This window comes from Lucilia sericata, unplaced genomic scaffold (genome assembly GCF_015586225.1).
Source record: "Lucilia sericata isolate MDLA Ls3-8-SP2 unplaced genomic scaffold, ASM1558622v1 Contig000846F_arrow, whole genome shotgun sequence".
NCBI classification, from domain to species: Eukaryota; Metazoa; Arthropoda; class Insecta; order Diptera; family Calliphoridae; genus Lucilia; species Lucilia sericata.
The window spans coordinates 86,366-103,855 of NW_023994838.1; the positions used below are offsets into that span (position 1 = coordinate 86,366).

General features: G+C 33.4%; 1 protein-coding gene across 2 annotated transcripts in view; it reads right to left on the minus strand.

The window, feature by feature from the left end:
* LOC119608527 (apoptosis-stimulating of p53 protein 1) overlaps positions 1-17,490 on the minus strand; it is a 137,892-nt gene that overhangs the window by 39,515 nt on the left and 80,887 nt on the right. The gene's annotated exons all lie outside the window — the stretch shown is intronic.

The window sequence follows — 17,490 nt, forward strand, 5'->3', positions numbered from 1 at the left end:
ATTTTTCTCTGCTCTTCTTTTATGTTTTTTTGTGCCTTTTGCTAAAAATCTAAATATTATTTTTCTAAAATTGATTGGCTAGGAGTAAAGGTATGTTGGCATTGATAAAAGAATGTGATCAAATTATATCCCACAACTACACCTATTGGTCCTACTTATTCAAATGTACCTGTCAATAAAGATACATACATACACTATCGGACAAAATAAAGTGCAAAAGTGCTCATGCTACATTATTTTATCGAAAAATCTGTTAAATGATTATTGAATATGGAACTTTTTTTTAAATTCATTTAGTTTATATACAATGCTACAAAAATAACTATAAAACAATTTATTCCACCTAAAATTTTTCTGTATAACATTTAAAATTAAAGTAAATTCACTTTTTTGTCGGACAAAATAAAGTGTAAATTTTATATATCATTATTTTAATTTTATGTATATCAAAATTATATCTATTTTGGTTCTGATTTGAATATCTACTCAAGTCATTTTTGTAATTATTTTACCATTATTATTCGCAATCGCTTTCACTTTCCCTTGCTTTCTCCCATACTATTATTTTCAAAAGAAATCCGTTTTTGTTCGCTATTTCAGCGGAATTTTGTGATCAATTGTGGTCAAATATTAATCTATTAGATTTAGGGCGATGCTCTGAGCAGGTCATTCCAATTTTTCAGTGTTTTTTTTTTTTACAATAATGTTTTTAACATTAGTCGTGTGTCGGAAGTCATGAATCGGTTGAGGCATTAAGTCTCCCAAACCCATTTTTACGGAATTTATTTCCAAATTTTTATAAAATAATCTCGTGAATTGCTCATTTGTTATTAGTTACTCCATTTTCACTAAGATTCTCGCTCTTAAAGTTGAATAATGTAACAATACCGATAGCCCTCCACCATAATATTTGAAACCTGGGGTATTGTTTTTTAAATTATGTATATTGAAGGGCTTAATTCACACTCATTGTCGACATTTCAAAATTTTCGGTAGAAATTGGGATTCATCTGACCAACTACGTAAATTTGATCTAAAAAATATGAAATTAAATACTAAAATCGAAAAAAAAATTTAAGCTTTTAAATATGTTGGTGAAAGATTGAAGGTATGGGTCAGTTGACTCTTCGTAAGTGTCCAATTTTTAACGTTAGGTGTGGGGAACCTAGGTGAAATTTATTCAAAAAGCTCCAATGAACACTATATGAGCATATTGCAGTGAAATCTTAAGATCAGTGCCTTCGAAATGGACTTGGGCAACTTTATATTTCGGCAAGATAATAAGCTTAAGCACTTGATAAAGTTAAAAAATAACATTACTGTAGGAAAAATCACTGAAAATTGAAATAAGTTGCTCAGAGCACCGCCCTAAATCCAATAGATTAATTTTGGACCACAATTTATCAAAAAATTCCGATGAAATAGTGATCAAAAACGTATTTCTTTTGAAAATTATCATATGGGGATAGCAAGGGGAAGGGAAAGCGATTGCGAATAATAATGGAGAACAAAATTACCAAAATGGCTTAAATAGATACAGATATTAAAATCAGAACCAAAATAGATAACAAATTTTGATATACAAGAAATTTAAATAATGATATATAAAATTTACACTTTATTTTGTCCGACAAAAAAGTGAATTTATTTTAATTTTAGATGTTATGCAGAAAAATTTTAAGTAGAATAATTTAGTTTTATTGTTATTTTTGTAGCATTGTATATAAACTAAATGATTTTGAAAAAAATTCCATATTCAATAATCATCTAACCGATTTTTCGCTGAAAGAATATACATGAGTACTTTTGCACTTTATTTTGTCCGATAGTGTATATCTGTTGGTCGTCCAGCCTGTTTTAACTCGGATATTTTTAATTATAACGCTTTTGATCCAATAATTGAGTAATCCTTCGTACAACTGGCTCATCGATACTAGAAGTTAGAGGTCTTAAGTGTCTTAAATATACAACTAATTTTTCAGAAATCTCTAACAAATTTTATAAACCAGAGACCAAAAGTATTGAATTTTCCATTACATCAAGTTTTGCAGATATACAAATTATTTTCATATAGTTTTGGCAATTGTCTTGAATTCCTTTTCTTAGTCGCGATCAACAGCCCCCGAATTTTTCCGTAAGATTTTGTTTCAGTCGGGTCAGATCAGTAGCTCCTGAATCCATTTCACTTTCCCTTATCCGTTTTGTATTCGTTTTCGTAGCTGGTATCAACAGTCTCCGAATTCTTCTTGAGTTTATAGTTAAGCGGAGTGGTCCCGTTGTGATATCCTGGGACATTACATGTTCGTGATTGACATGGTATTAAACCAGCCAGAGGCCCAAATGAACAATTCCATCTTATATATGTCTATATTAGATAGAGCCGCAAGTTCATGCAATATTGGACTGCTTAGAAACTCAATCCTGATGTTTGCCATGGCAGGGCAGTGGCAAAGGAAGTGTTCTACGACTTCCTCTTCACACTCGCTTTGACAACTCCTACAATAGTCATTGTATGGAAGATTTAGTCTTCTTGCATGCGCACCTATAGTACAGTGCCCTGTCAGGATGGCTACCAATCTACGTATTCTCATCCTGGAAAGCCCCCTTCAAACAAATAGACATTCGCTCATCATAGAGAGGACAGGACATTCTTGATGTTGAGCAGTAGTTCAGTGATGACCATCTGGTCTGAGCAGATCCATAAAGTTCATGCTGGATAAGAGATTTACAGTATGACTGAATCAACCTCAAAAGTTAACTGCATTACCAATAAAGTTAACTGCATTACCATTAAAATGTTATTTAGAAACAGTAAAACTGAAGCTGGACTGAAACTCGACACCAATGTCGAGTGCTTAATGTGTACACCTGCCTTGATGGCCTTATTTCACCGTGGTCTTTTTCATCCACTGGGTAGACTAGAGACGGTCTACCATGCGCCCCTGAATCCTTCTATGAAGAATTCAGGTGGCAATTTTTGTACATAGCTGAGCCGTTCCATGTACAAGCACTCGCGCAACCACACCACTGAGATGGCTTTGTTGATTTGGCAACAGCACCTAGAGACGTATTTGGTAGTCCGAAATACCCAGCCCCGGCTGGTGAGATGGCAACAGCACCAAGAACTTGACTGGAGTAAAAGGTCTACTAAATCAGTACTTGTCTCCTGTCGGGCAGAGGAATCTTTCCCGATCCATTCTCAGACCATAAAGAATGATCTACGAACGGCAACTACCAAGTGTCAACCTGTCAAAATTCCCCAACCTATACTGGCGACCTACTACGCGAAGAGTAAGAGATACTCAACGGGTTCAGGAATCTATCATAAGTTGCTCTGTCACATCACCCAGTGACATCTATTGAGATGGCAACAGCACCGGAGAGAGAATCCAGACATATTTCCTTAAACCAACATTCTCTGCCCGCGAATTTGAGTATAAACCGCAGCCACTACATGGATCAAGAAGGAACCTCAACCAACTGACCAGCCAGGACAAGTCCTGTGGGCAACTGGCCATCCGTAGTGCCAGGTTATATGGTACTCCATGTCAAATCATTCCAAGGAAAGGCCGAGGATACATTTGATCATCACCATTTTATAGTCCCGACAGACTAGAGGTATTGGTAGCACCTCTTTTCCCCGGGATATTGCAATAACACCAAGGTGGAGATTTCACCAAGGTAACATGCCCCCGGGGGAACTCGACAGACTGATTTATGCTTAAGCTACAAAAGTAAACTGCATTACCTTTAAAAAGTTATTTAGAAACAGTAAAACCTCATTAGTTGTTCAGCGATATTATATGTCTATATCGAAGTATATAAAGGCAATTAGAAAGCCAGATTAGTACCATCCATTATAGGAAACTACTATTTCTCCAGACAAATAATATAAGCCTTTTATGATATTTTGTTTATAGCTGATAAAAAAGCAATTTCTTGGCTTAAACATAGAACTGACAGCAGCGTAACAATTGATGACAGTAAAAATAATATTGTATGCCAAAAAAAACTTACATACATACATATGTACGTTTACTTAAACATACATACATGTGTTTGTTAGCTCATGGTATATGTATATGATTAAATAATATTTGGCCATGGCCTAAACTTAAGGTCTTTGTCATTGTTTCCTTTTTCAACTGTTTTGTTCTTTTTTTTTCGTTGTCCATGATATTAAAGTTTTTCGTTGTCATTGTCGCTGTTGATGTTTACTACTTGTTTGGTATAGCCCAGTGTTTTGGAAAGTGACCATTGCATCCCTTTGGGATATAAGTCCGTTTTCACTAATGTGAAACCACGGAACTTTTTATCTCTGTAATAAATGATATCCTTACTGTTTAATTGTCTTCCAGAACTACGGGACAACAACTGTATGTGTTAGAAAGTTTGCATATTTGTATGTGTGGGTGTGTGAGCCAAAAAGTATGTATGTGTTAATAACTATGCTTCTGTATTGTTTTTGTGTATTTTAGTTTTGTGGGACTCTGACTAAATACTCCTGCTTCTGGAGTTGATAGTTTCAACAATATTGTCACGTTTATAGTGTATTTTAACGATTATTGCTGATGCTGCTGCTGTTGTTGTCGCTGTACAAGTTCTTGTTTATTTAGCAATCTATTGCTATTGTTGTTGATACATTCAAATACATACTATAGATTAATGTGTTGCTCGTTGCCCGATGCTGTCCTTACTACCCTTACACTTAATAAAGCGACAATTGTCTTTAAAAAGTACACAGAAAGAAATTTTGGCAGGATTATTGTCTAATCTCCTTAGCAATGGCAATAACAAGGAGAGTTTCGCGAAATTTCACTAAGTTATATCAATTTCACTATGTTATAGAATGGCAACTTCTCCTGGTATTCTAAATTATCAAATATTACACTCTACATTTCTCTAAGTGTAGCTGGTATTCTTGATTTTTTGTTTTGTTCATAAGTTTTTCTTGTTTTTTTGTACATCTGCTTTTTGTTGCGTTAAAAGCTGTTAAGCAACAAGCCATGGTTTTTATTGATTTTAACTCCACCCAGTTTTTGTTCAGTCTTTTTTCTTTAACAAAACATTTTTCTTGACTTTCTTGTCTCTTTATCCTAGTGCCCTTGTACACCCCTTTTAAGTACAAGGAAGCAACAATTTGAACGATTTCAACAATTTTCATGCTTTTTTTCTTTCCATATTTTACTTCTTTTAAAGGAAAAAAAAAAAAAACAAAGCTGAAGTTGAACTTGGTTATAGCGAATCTTGTGTACCCAAAACTAACTGTCAGAAACTTTTTATAAATGATCGGAAATGCCCGTCTATAGTCTAAACTACAGTCTCGTCTATACTCTAGACTAAAGATTCCTCCATAGACTTCTCTATAGCCTGGACTATAGACTACTCTATATTCTGGACTATAGCCTACTTTATAGTGTGGACTGTAGACTACTGAATAGTCTGGACAACAGACTACTCTATACACTAGACTATAGACTACTCTTTAGTCTGGATTATAGACTACGCTATAGTCTGGACTATAGGCTGCTCTATAATCTGGACTATAGATTGCTCTATAGTCTGTACTTAAGACTATTTCATAGTCGGGACTAAAAAATACTCTAGTGTCCAGACTATAGACGATTCTATAGTCTGTACTATAGACTATTCTATAGTTTTTTCTATAGACTATTCTATAGTCTATACTATAGACTATGCTATAGTCTGGACTATAGATCAATTCATAGTCTGGACTATAGACATTCCATAGTCTGGACTGTAGAATATTCTATAGCCTGGACTATAGACTATTCTATAGTTTGGACTAAAAACTATTCTATAGTCTGAACTATAGACTATTCTATAGTTTGGACTAAAAACTATTCTATAGTCTGAACTATAGACTATTCTATAGTCTGGACTATAGACTATTCTATATTCTGGACTATAGACTATTCTGTGGTCTGGACTATTGACTATTCTATGGTCTATAGTTTGGACTGTAGACTATTCTATAGTCTGGACTATAGACTATGGACTATAGACTATTCTAAAGTCTGGACTCTAGACTATGCTATAGTCTGGACTATAGACTATGCTAGTCTGGACTATAGACTATTCTATAGTTTGGACTGTAGACTATTCTATAGTCTGGACTATAGACTATTCTATAGTCTGGACTATAGACTATTCTATAGTCTGGACTATAGACTATTCTATAGTCTGGACTATAGACTATTCTTTAGTCTGGACTATAAACTATTCTAAAGCCTGAACTATAGACTATTCTATAGTCTGGACTATAGACTATTCTATAGTCTGGACTATAAACTATTCTAAAGCCTGAACTACAGACTATTCTATAGTCTGGGCTATAGACTATTCTATAGTCTGGACTATAGACTATTCTATAGTCTAGACTATAGACTATTCTATAGTCTAGACTATAGACTATTCTATAGTCTGGACTATAGACTATTCTATAGTCTGGACTATAGACTATTCTATAGTCTGGACTATAGACTATTCTATAGTCTGGACTATAGACTATTCTATAGTCTGGACTATAGACTATTCTATAGTCTGGACTATAGACTATTCTATAGTCTGGACTATAAACTATTCTATAGTCTGGACTATAAACTATTCTATAGTCTGGACTATAGACTATTCTATAGTCTGGAATATAGACTATTCTATAGTCTGGACTATAGACTATTCTATAGTCTGGACTATAGACCATTCTATAGTCTGGACTGTAGACCATTCTATAGTCTGGACTATAGACCATTCTATAGACTGGACTATAGACTATTCTATAGTCTGGACTATAGACTATTATATAGTCTGGATTATAGACTATTATTTAGTCTGGACTAAAGACTATTCTATAGTCTGGACTATAGACTATTCTATAATCTGGACTATAGACTATTCTAAAGTCTGGACTATAGACTATTCTACAGTGTGGACTATAGACTATTCTATAGTCTGGACTATAGACTCTTCTACAGTCTGGACTATAGACTATTCTATAGTCTGGACTATAGATTATTCTAAAGTCTGGACTATAGGCTATTCTATAGTCTGGACTATACACTATTATATAGTCTGGACTATACACTATTCTATAGTAAGGACTTTAGACTATTCTGTAGTCCGGACGATAGACTATTCTATAGTCTGGACTATAGACCATTCTGTAGTCTGGACAATAGACCATTCTGTAGTCTGGACTATAGACTATTCTGTAGTCTGCACTATGGAATATTATATAGTCCGGATTATAGACTTTCTATAGTCTGGACAATAGAAAACTCCATAGTTAGAATTATGTACTTCTCTTTAGTCTGCACTATATATATTTTGGTCTGTATACTCCTCTAAGGACATCTAATTAGAAATTATAAAGAATCTATAGAAATCATTGTAGAATTTTAGCGGGATCGAACAAATACATAGTTTGTAATTTTAACGGCCAATATTAGTCTATGTTACACCTGCCATGACAAAATCAATATACCGTTTCATATTTTTGGTGGTGAGTATATGAAAAATAAAACAACAAAAGAACTGAAGTATAAAAAGAATTATATATCAGTGTAAAAAAGGTCCTTCACATTATTCATTGAATAATTTTGTTGAGTCATACTAAATTTTCATTTTTTTCTGTTTGTTCTTCTTTGTTGTAGTTTACTTATATTGTAGTTTTAGTTTTTACTGTTGCTGCAGTTTTTCTTCTTGTTGCACTATTGTTGACTGAAGAGGTTTTTTTTTCCGAAACCATTACTTACTATTCTTTACATCACTTTGGCAACAATACTACTTGTGCCTGAAAGTTCAGTTAGAGGTATAGTGGTGGTCAAAGAAATGGCAGATATAGAGCGAAAATATGACTTTAATATGTATTTGGTAGATCAACTGCTTCGATTGTTTTGAAAATAACAGACTTTGTATGGACGAAGTGTTTTTTTGTAGGAGACATTTTAAAACCTTTGCTACTTAACTGATCTTAGTTGTAAATTTAATATTCACACAATATGTAGTTGGAGTAATCGATGCAGTCTTGCATGTTTTATGTCTATAACAAAATAAACATATAAATTGTCTATAAATTGTAAGTTTAACTAAACATGAGTTGCCAGCTAATGGTGCTATTTGTAATAAGTATAAAAAATGTACTTGTACTCGTCTGAACTATAAATTTGTTATAAACTAATAGTTTGGATCATAGACTTAACTCTGCGAAAAACTTAAGTCCATTGATTTAAACGAAGTCTTGTTACTTAATATTAAATTATTCAAATTTAATGATGTTTTAGGGCATTTTAAAATAATTTATTGTCGGAACATTTTATACTAGTATACTTGCATCTACAAAAAGATCGCAACAGTATTTCTAAAGTTTTAGGTGGATCTGTATTTTTATACTCCTAACTGTTAAGCTAAGTTAACCAAAGTCTTTATAATCTACTTGTATCAGTGTCAACATAGATTTCTTTTTGTTTAATTAAATAGTTTTTCACATTTTATTCTATCTTAACTTTTTAATTTCTCCCTACTTTTTAAAAACTTGTTTTAGTTTTTTTGTTAAGTATTTATCTTACTTTGTTAATTTTATTATTATTTTTTAATATGTTAATTAAGTGAAACAGTTTTTAACCACATCACACCAACCATTTCAGTTTTATCCTTTTAACTTCAGCAGCAGCATTTGGAATACAAGGACATATATACAAACAGTTTAAGAAAGAGTTTATTGGAACTGAACTAAATTAAATTAGAACTGAACTAGATCTGAAGTAGAACTGAACTGGAAATGAATTACCACTGAACTAGAACTGAACTAGAACTGAACTAGAACTGAACTAGAACTGAACTAGAACTGAACTAGAACTGAACTAGAACTGAACTAGAACTGAACTAGAACTGAACTAGAACTGAACTAGAACTGAACTAGAACTGAACTAGAACTGAACTAGAACTGAACTAGAACTGAACTAGAACTGAACTAGAACTGAACTAGAACTGAACTAGAACTGAACAAGAACTGAACTAGAACTGAACTAGAACTGAACTAGAACTGAACTAGAACTGAACTGAACTAGAACTGAACTAGAACTGAACTAGAACTGAACTAGAACTAAACTAAACTAGAACTGAACTAGAACTGAACTAGAACTGAACTAGAACTGAACTAGAACTGAACTAGAACTGAACTAGAACTGAACTAGAACTGAACTAGAACTGAACTAGAACTGAACAAGAACTGAACTAGAACTGAACTAGAACTCTAGAACTGAACTAGAACTGAACTAGAACTGAACTAGAACTGAACTAGAACTGAACTAGAACTGAACTAGAACTGAACTAGAACTGAACTAGAACTGAACTAGAACTGAACTAGAACTGAACTAGAACTGAACTAGAACTGAACTAGAACTGAACTCTACTGAACTAGAACTGAACTAGAACTGAACTAGAACTGAACTAGAACTGAACTAGAACTGAACTAGAACTGAACTAGAACTGAACTAGAAACTGAACTAGAACTGAACTAGAACTGAACTAGAACTGATAGAACTGAACTAGAACTGAACTAGAACTGATCTAGAACTGAACTAGAACTAGATCTAGAACTAGAACTAGAACTGAAGAACGAAATAGAACTGAAACTAGAACTGAACTAGAACTGAACTAGAACTGAACTGACTAGAGAACTAGAACTGAACTAGAACTGAACTAGAACTGAACTAGAACTGAACTAGAACTGAACTAGAACTGAACTAGATCTGAACTAGAACTGAACTAGAACTGAAGTAGAACTGAACTAGAACTGAACTAGAACTGAACTAGAACTGAACTAGAACTGAACAAGAAACTGAACTAGAACTGAACTAGAACTGAACTAGAACTGAACTAGAACTGAACTAGAACTGAACTAGAACTGAACTAGAACTGAACTAGAACTGAACTAGAACTGAACTAGAACTGAACTAGAACTGAACTAGAACTGAACTAGAACTGAACTAGAACTGAACTAGAACTGAACTAGAACTGAACTAGAACTGAACTAGAACTGAACTAGAACTGAACTAGAACTGAACTAGAACTGAACTAGAACTGAACAAGAACTGAACTAGAACTGAACTAGAACTGAACTAGAACTGAACTAGAACTGAACTAGAACTGAACTAGAACTGAACTAGAACTGAACTAGAACTGAACTAGAACTGAACTAGAACTGAACTAGAACTGAACTAGATCTGAACTAGAACTGAACTAGAACTGAACTAGAACTGAACTAGAACTGAACTAGAACTGAACTAGAACTGAACTAGAACTGAACTAGAAAACTAGAACTGAACTAGAACTGAACTAGAACTGACTAGAACTGAACTAGAACTGAACTAGAACTGAACTAGAACTGAACTAGAACTGATCTACTGAACTAGAACTGAACTAGATCTGAACTAGAACTGAACTAGAACTGAAGTAGAACTGAACTAGAACTGAACTAGAACTGAACTAGAACTGAACTAGAACTGAACTAGAACTGAACTAGAACTGAACTAGAACTGAACTAGAACTGAACTAGAACTGAACTAGAACTGAACTAGAACTGATCTAGAACTGAACTAGAACTGAACTAGATCTGAACTAGAACTGAACTAGAACTGAAGTAGAACTGAACTAGAACTGAACTAGAACTGAACTAGAACTGAACTAGAACTGAACAAGAACTGAACTAGAACTGAACTAGAACTGAACTAGAACTGAACTAGAACTGAACTAGAACTGAACTAGAACTGAACTAGAACTGAACTAGAACTGAACTAGAACTGAACTAGAACTGAACTAGAACTGAACTAGAACTGAACTAGAACTGAACTAGAACTGAACTAGAACTGAACTAGAACTGAACTAGAACTGAACTAGATCTGAACTAGAACTGAACTAGAACTGAACTAGAACTGAACTAGAACTGATCTAGAACTGAACTAGAACTGAACTAGAATGAACTAGAACTGAACTAGAACTGAACTAGAACTGAACTAGATCTGAACTAGAACTGAACTAGAACTGAACTAGAACTGAACTAGAACTGAACTAGAACTGATCTAGAACTGAACTAGAACTGAACTAGAACTGAACTAGAACTGAACTAGAACTGAACTAGAACTGAACTAGATCTGAACTAGAACTGAACTAGAACTGAACTAGAACTGAACTAGAACTGAACTAGAACTGAACTAGAACTGAACTAGAACTGAACTAGAACTGAACTAGAACTGAACTAGAACTGAACTAGAACTGAACTAGAACTGAACTAGAACTGAACTAGAACTGAACTAGAACTGATCTAGGACTGAACTAGAACTGAACTAGATCTGAACTAGAACTGAACTAGAACTGAAGTAGAACTGAACTAGAACTGAACTAGAACTGAACTAGAACTGAACTAGAACTGAACTAGAACTGAACTAGAACTGAACTAGAACTGAACTAGAACTGAACTAGAACTGAACTAGAACTGAACTAGAACTGAACTAGAACTGAACTAGAACTGAACTAGAACTGAACTAGAACTGATCTAGAACTGAACTAGAACTGAACTAGAACTGAACTAGAACTGAACTAGAACTGAACTAGAACTGAACTAGAACTGAACTAGAACTGAACTAGAACTGAACTGACTAGAACTGAACTAGAACTGAACTAGAACTGAACTAGAACTGAACTAGAAACTGAACTAGAACTGAACTAGAACTGACTAGAACTGAACTAGAACTGAACTAGAACTGAACTAGAACTGAACTAGAACTGAACCTAGAACTGAATTAGAACTGAACTAGAACTGAACTAGAACTGAACTAGAACTGAACTAGAACTGAACTAGAACTGAACTAGAACTGAACTAGAACTGAACTAGAACTGAACTAGAACTGAACTAGAACTGAACTAGAACTGAACTAGAACTGAACTAGAACTGAACTAGAACTGAAACTAGAACTGAACTAGAACTGAACTAGAACTGAACTAGAACTGAACTAGAACTGAACTAGAACTGAACTAGAACTGAACTAGAACTGAACTAGAACTGAACTAGAACTGAACTAGAACTGAACTAGAACTGAACTAGAACTGAACTAGAACTGAACTAGAACTGAACTAGAACTGAACTAGAACTGAACTAGAACTGAACTAGAACTGAACTAGAACTGGACTAGAACTGACTAGAAACTGAACTAGACTGACTAGAACTGAACTAGAACTGTGAGGATCCAACTGACTTCATTTTGTTTAAGAAGTAAACATTAATTCAAACTTATTCTGTAATCAGGGGTACCCTAATTAATAGATAGCATCAATACTTCGGACAGTCGCTCCCATCTGTAGGAGTGTTAAAATGGAAAATAAGTAGAAACCATAAGCATAATTGTCGACATCAATGCCAAACAGCATCTTTCAACATTTTCATCCTTACCAACATGAGTATGAAGTAAAGCCAGGGCAACGAAAAGAAGAGCTGAATTTACCAGACATCCAACCATCCAGTATTATAAGCAGCAACAAAGATTAAACCATCATCATTCACACCACCAGACATACAATTATTTAACAGTGATCTGTTACTAACGGCGATTACAACAGTAAAGGAAAATCGAAACAATAGAAGAATATTGTTACAGTAATTTAAATAGATGAAGTCGAGTCGAATGGATGGATGGGTGGTTAACTATACCTAGCTTTGTTTAGTTTATGTGGACTTGTTTCTTTTTGACTTCGAAATATTTCTATTCATTCTTTCTCATATAACTACTACTGCCACTGGCGGCAGCCATTGTTTGTTGCACTGCCACAATGCATTCACAATTCATTGTTTTACATGATGTTGTCGGTTTTGTTCTTTCTTCTTCTCTCCCTCTGCTGTTGCTGCTAAATTCAGCTTCAGTTGTTTTTACATCTTGTCTAATGTTGTTTATTTAAGTTGTAATAAAATGGCAACAATCACTTCCTGTACTTCCGTTTTAACAATTGTTAAATGTTGCTAGTTACTTTTACTTGTGCTGCCGCTGCTCCAACTTGTGTGTTGCATGTACTGCTGGTGGTGCGGTTTGCTGTAATGAACAGCTGCAGTTTCTATAGCAATAAGTTGTTGAAACAACTTGTATTGTTTTATTATTTAGAACTACATCCAAATTGTTGTTGCTGTATTCTTAGGAACTATTATTTTTTTTTTTGCCTAGCAGCTCCTTCCTACAAAAACAAATACTAACATTTTTAAAAATACAAAACATTCAGTGTTTCAATGCCTTGCAACACAGTTAACAATAGAGTATAACCTAGCTTTGCTTGCAAAAAGACCTAAGTGATTTATTTTTAAAACTTTACATATTTAAATTTTTATATACAAGTTATTGAAATTACTATAAAGCCTTTGTGTTAGAAATAATTGAAAATGTTTGGAAAAATATTAACTCCAATTGTGGAAAAACAATATTGCTAAAATTATACATAAGTCCTTTTGGAAATGCAAGTGGAACCAAAAAGCAAGTACCAATTTTCTTTTGTTTTATTTAAGTTTATTTTTCAGCAAAAAATGCTTATTTCAAATAAAAAGAAATCATTATTCGTAAAAAGTTAAATAAAGAATTACGACTGGAATACATAGTTTAGTTTAGGATATTTAATTATTCAGCCATTTTACTACTTAAACTTGTACAAACCGTAAGAATAATTAAAATTGCAATAGCTACAGTGGGATAAACACGTTTTTAATCAAGTGAAAAATTATATTGTGATTTCCGGAAATTTGTCTTATATACAAAGGCTTAGATTAGTTGTGAAACGGTAATCAAGAGATAGTGATGAAATAGAACACGACTGTAACGGAACTAGAGCTGAACTAGGATTGAACTAGAAATGAACTAGAACTAGAACTAGAACTGAACTAGAACTAACTAGAACTGAACTAGAACTGAACTAGAACTGAACTAGAACTGAACTAGAACTGAACTAGAAGAACTGAACTAGAACTTGAACTAGAACTGAACTAGAACTGAACTAGAACTGAACTAAACTGAACTAGAACTGAACTAGAACTGAACTAGAACTGAACTAGAACTGAACTAGAACTGAACTAGAACTGAACTAGAACTGAACTAGAACTGAACTAGAACTGAACTAGAACTGAACTAGAACTGAACTAGAACTGAACTAGAACTGACTAGAACTGAACTAGAACTGAACTAGAACTGAACTAGAACTGAACTAGAACTGAACTAGAACTGAACTAGAACTGAACTAGAACTGAACTAGAACTGAACTAGAACTGAACTAGAACTGAACTAGAACTGAAACTAGAACTGAACTAGAACTGAACTAGAACTGAACTAGAACTGAACTAGAACTGAACTAGAACTGAACTAGAACTGAACTAGAACTGAACTAGAACTGAACTAGAACTGAACTAGAACTGAACTAGAACTGAACTAGAACTGAACTAGAACTGAACTAGAACTGAACTAGAACTGAACTAGAACTGAACTAGAACTGAACTAGAACTGAACTAGAACTGAACTAGAACTGAACTAGAACTGAACTAGAACTGAACTAGAACTGAACTAGAACTGAACTAGAACTGAACTAGAACTGAACTAGAACTGAACTAGAACTGAACTAGAACTGAACTAGAACTGAACTAGAACTGAACTAGAACTGAACTAGAACTGAACTAGAACTGAACTAGAACTGAACTAGAACTGAACTAGAACTGAACTAGAACTGAACTAGAACTGAACTAGAACTGAACTAGAACTGAACTAGAACTAGAACTGAACTAGAACTAAACTAGAACTGAACTAGAACTGAACTAGAACTGAACTAGAACTGAACTAGAACTGAACTAGAACTGAACTATAACAGAGCCTTTTATTTTCTTTGTCCCACTGTTATAAAAAGCAAATGTTAAATACATCTAAACTTTGCAAGGATAACCATTCCTGTTGTTATTTTAGCCCAAAAGACTTTTTGAAATTTTCAATACGTCTATGCGGTGAATTTTCAGGGTCTTTGTTTAATTCTTTTCAAATTCACTATTTACATATTTATAAAGTATTTTGTTGGTTTTACAAATGCTTCACACATACACACTGTAAAAACCTCTAACACTCCTAACAGACCTGGTAGATTTATAGGCATTCAAGGTATTTCTCTTACTTCATGGACTTGTTTCAATACATTGTCTTTTAAGTGTCCCTAAGTAATGTATAAAGAAGTCATTTGAACACATAGAGTATATTTATAAAACTGGTGAAGTGTGGTTGCTGAGTATGTAACCGGATTTTTGCCTAATAAATGTCAGCTATAATCCGAACTGCAGGGATTTTCGATATAAGAATGATTGTATGTAAATGTTTAACTTAACAATGTCTCATACTGATTGATAAAGTTTTTCATTATGAAATAATTTTGCTGTTTTCTAAAAAGGCTGGTTAAATGTGTGAATTTTTATTGAAGTCTTTATACGTACATATGATTGTGTTTGAGTGCAAATATGTAGATGTTTCCAAGTAAAAAATGTATATATGTATGTATGTTTTTTTAAAGAATAGTTTTCAGTTTCAAAGCCACTTGTATTTCCTTTACCACTTCCTTTTCAAACACAAAAAAGCGAACTAAATATCAAGGCTACACTGGTTGGAGCAAGTATTTAAGTCGACTTTACAGCTATGGATATCATGACCAAACCCAATAGCAAATCCCTCCTTTACACACTCTCACTTATATTTGTATATACGAGGGAAATTCAAAAAATTTATACGAAATCCAGAAAAGTTTTTCTTAGAACAATTCATAGAATTCTATATAAATTTTTTTAGAAAATTTAACATTCTTGAAAATGTCTAAAGAAATTTTCTATCAACCCTCGTATGTGTGTGTGTGTGCTTTTGTATTTTAACCTTAAACATTTGATGAATATGAAATCTAAGCTTGACCTTTTTTTCTTGCTACTTTTCTCTATGTTTATACGCTTGGATGCTTGTTTGGTTGGCTGGAAAGGAAGAGTGTAAAAAGATTGAAAGTATACTAATACTAAAGCTACTACAACTAAATATAGTAACTAAACTATTCCATTTCTCATACTTAGTAAAAGGAAACCACAAAATATAACAATGAGTTTTTAAATCATATGAAACACACAAGACTTCGGCATGGAATTACTTATAGTGGGGAAATTATTAAGATGTGGTAGATATGTCGCTCTCGTTCTATTAAGGAAACTTAAACAATTTTTCTTTAGAATGAAAAATCCATACATTTTCACTTTCTCGACAAAACTTATATCAAGTGACATGTACCATTATTGGTCTTCAGAAATCGTTGATGCTGGTGTCTAGATTGTCGACCACTGCCTTAAGTTCTTAGGGAAATTATAGGTTATCTCACATACATTTATATAATAATTTGTATAAATATTTATTCCTGATTGTGTGTCTTTTCAACTCTATGCTGTTTTTAAAGCATTCAAAGGTAAAAAAAAAAAACTAAAAACTACGGATATTATAAAGTAAAGAAGTAAATGTAACAATTTGCCACAAAAGGTGGCTTAACAAGGAGATCTTTTTGGTTTTATTTTATTTTTTTTTTTAAAGTATGTAAAACATCTATATATTGTCCTTATAAGGACTATTTATATTAGAGTGGTTCATTAATAGACAAAACAATGTTAAATAGAAAGAACATTATTTACATCTGTCAAACTTCAACAACCTTTAAAAATTAAAAAAAGTTCTCACTTATAAAAGGTTCCGCTCTGAGTTCAAATTATAACTTAACATTTTCGTGACGTTATATTTTTGGGGATTGGGATTACACTTGATATGGTCGTAGCCAAGGAATATTCGAGTTCAAACGTGTAAAATTAATGTGAAGAAGAACTGAACTAGAAAAGAAGTAACTGAACTAGAACTCAACTAGAACTGAACTAGAACTGAACCAGAAGTGAACTAGAACTGAACTAGAACTGAACTAGAACTGAACTATAACTGAACTATAACTGAACTAGAACTGAACTAGAACTGAACAAGAACTGAACTAGAACTGAACTAGAACTGAACTAGAACTGAACTAGAACTGAACTAGAACTGAACTAGAACTGAACTAGAACTGAACTAGAACTGAACTAGAACTGAACTAGAACTGAACTAGAACTGAAGTAGAACTGAACTAGAACTGAACTGAACTAGAACTGAACTAGAACTGAACTAGAACTGAACTAGAACTGAACTAGAACTAGAACTAGAACTGAACTAGAACTGAACTAGAACTGAACTAGAACTGAACTAGAACTGAACTAGAACTGAACTAGAACTGAACTAGAACTGAACTAGAACTGAACTAGAACTGAACTAGAACTGAACTAGAACTGAACTAGAACTGAACTAGAACTGAACTAGAACTGAACTAGAACTGAACTAGAACTGAACTAGAACTGAACTAGAA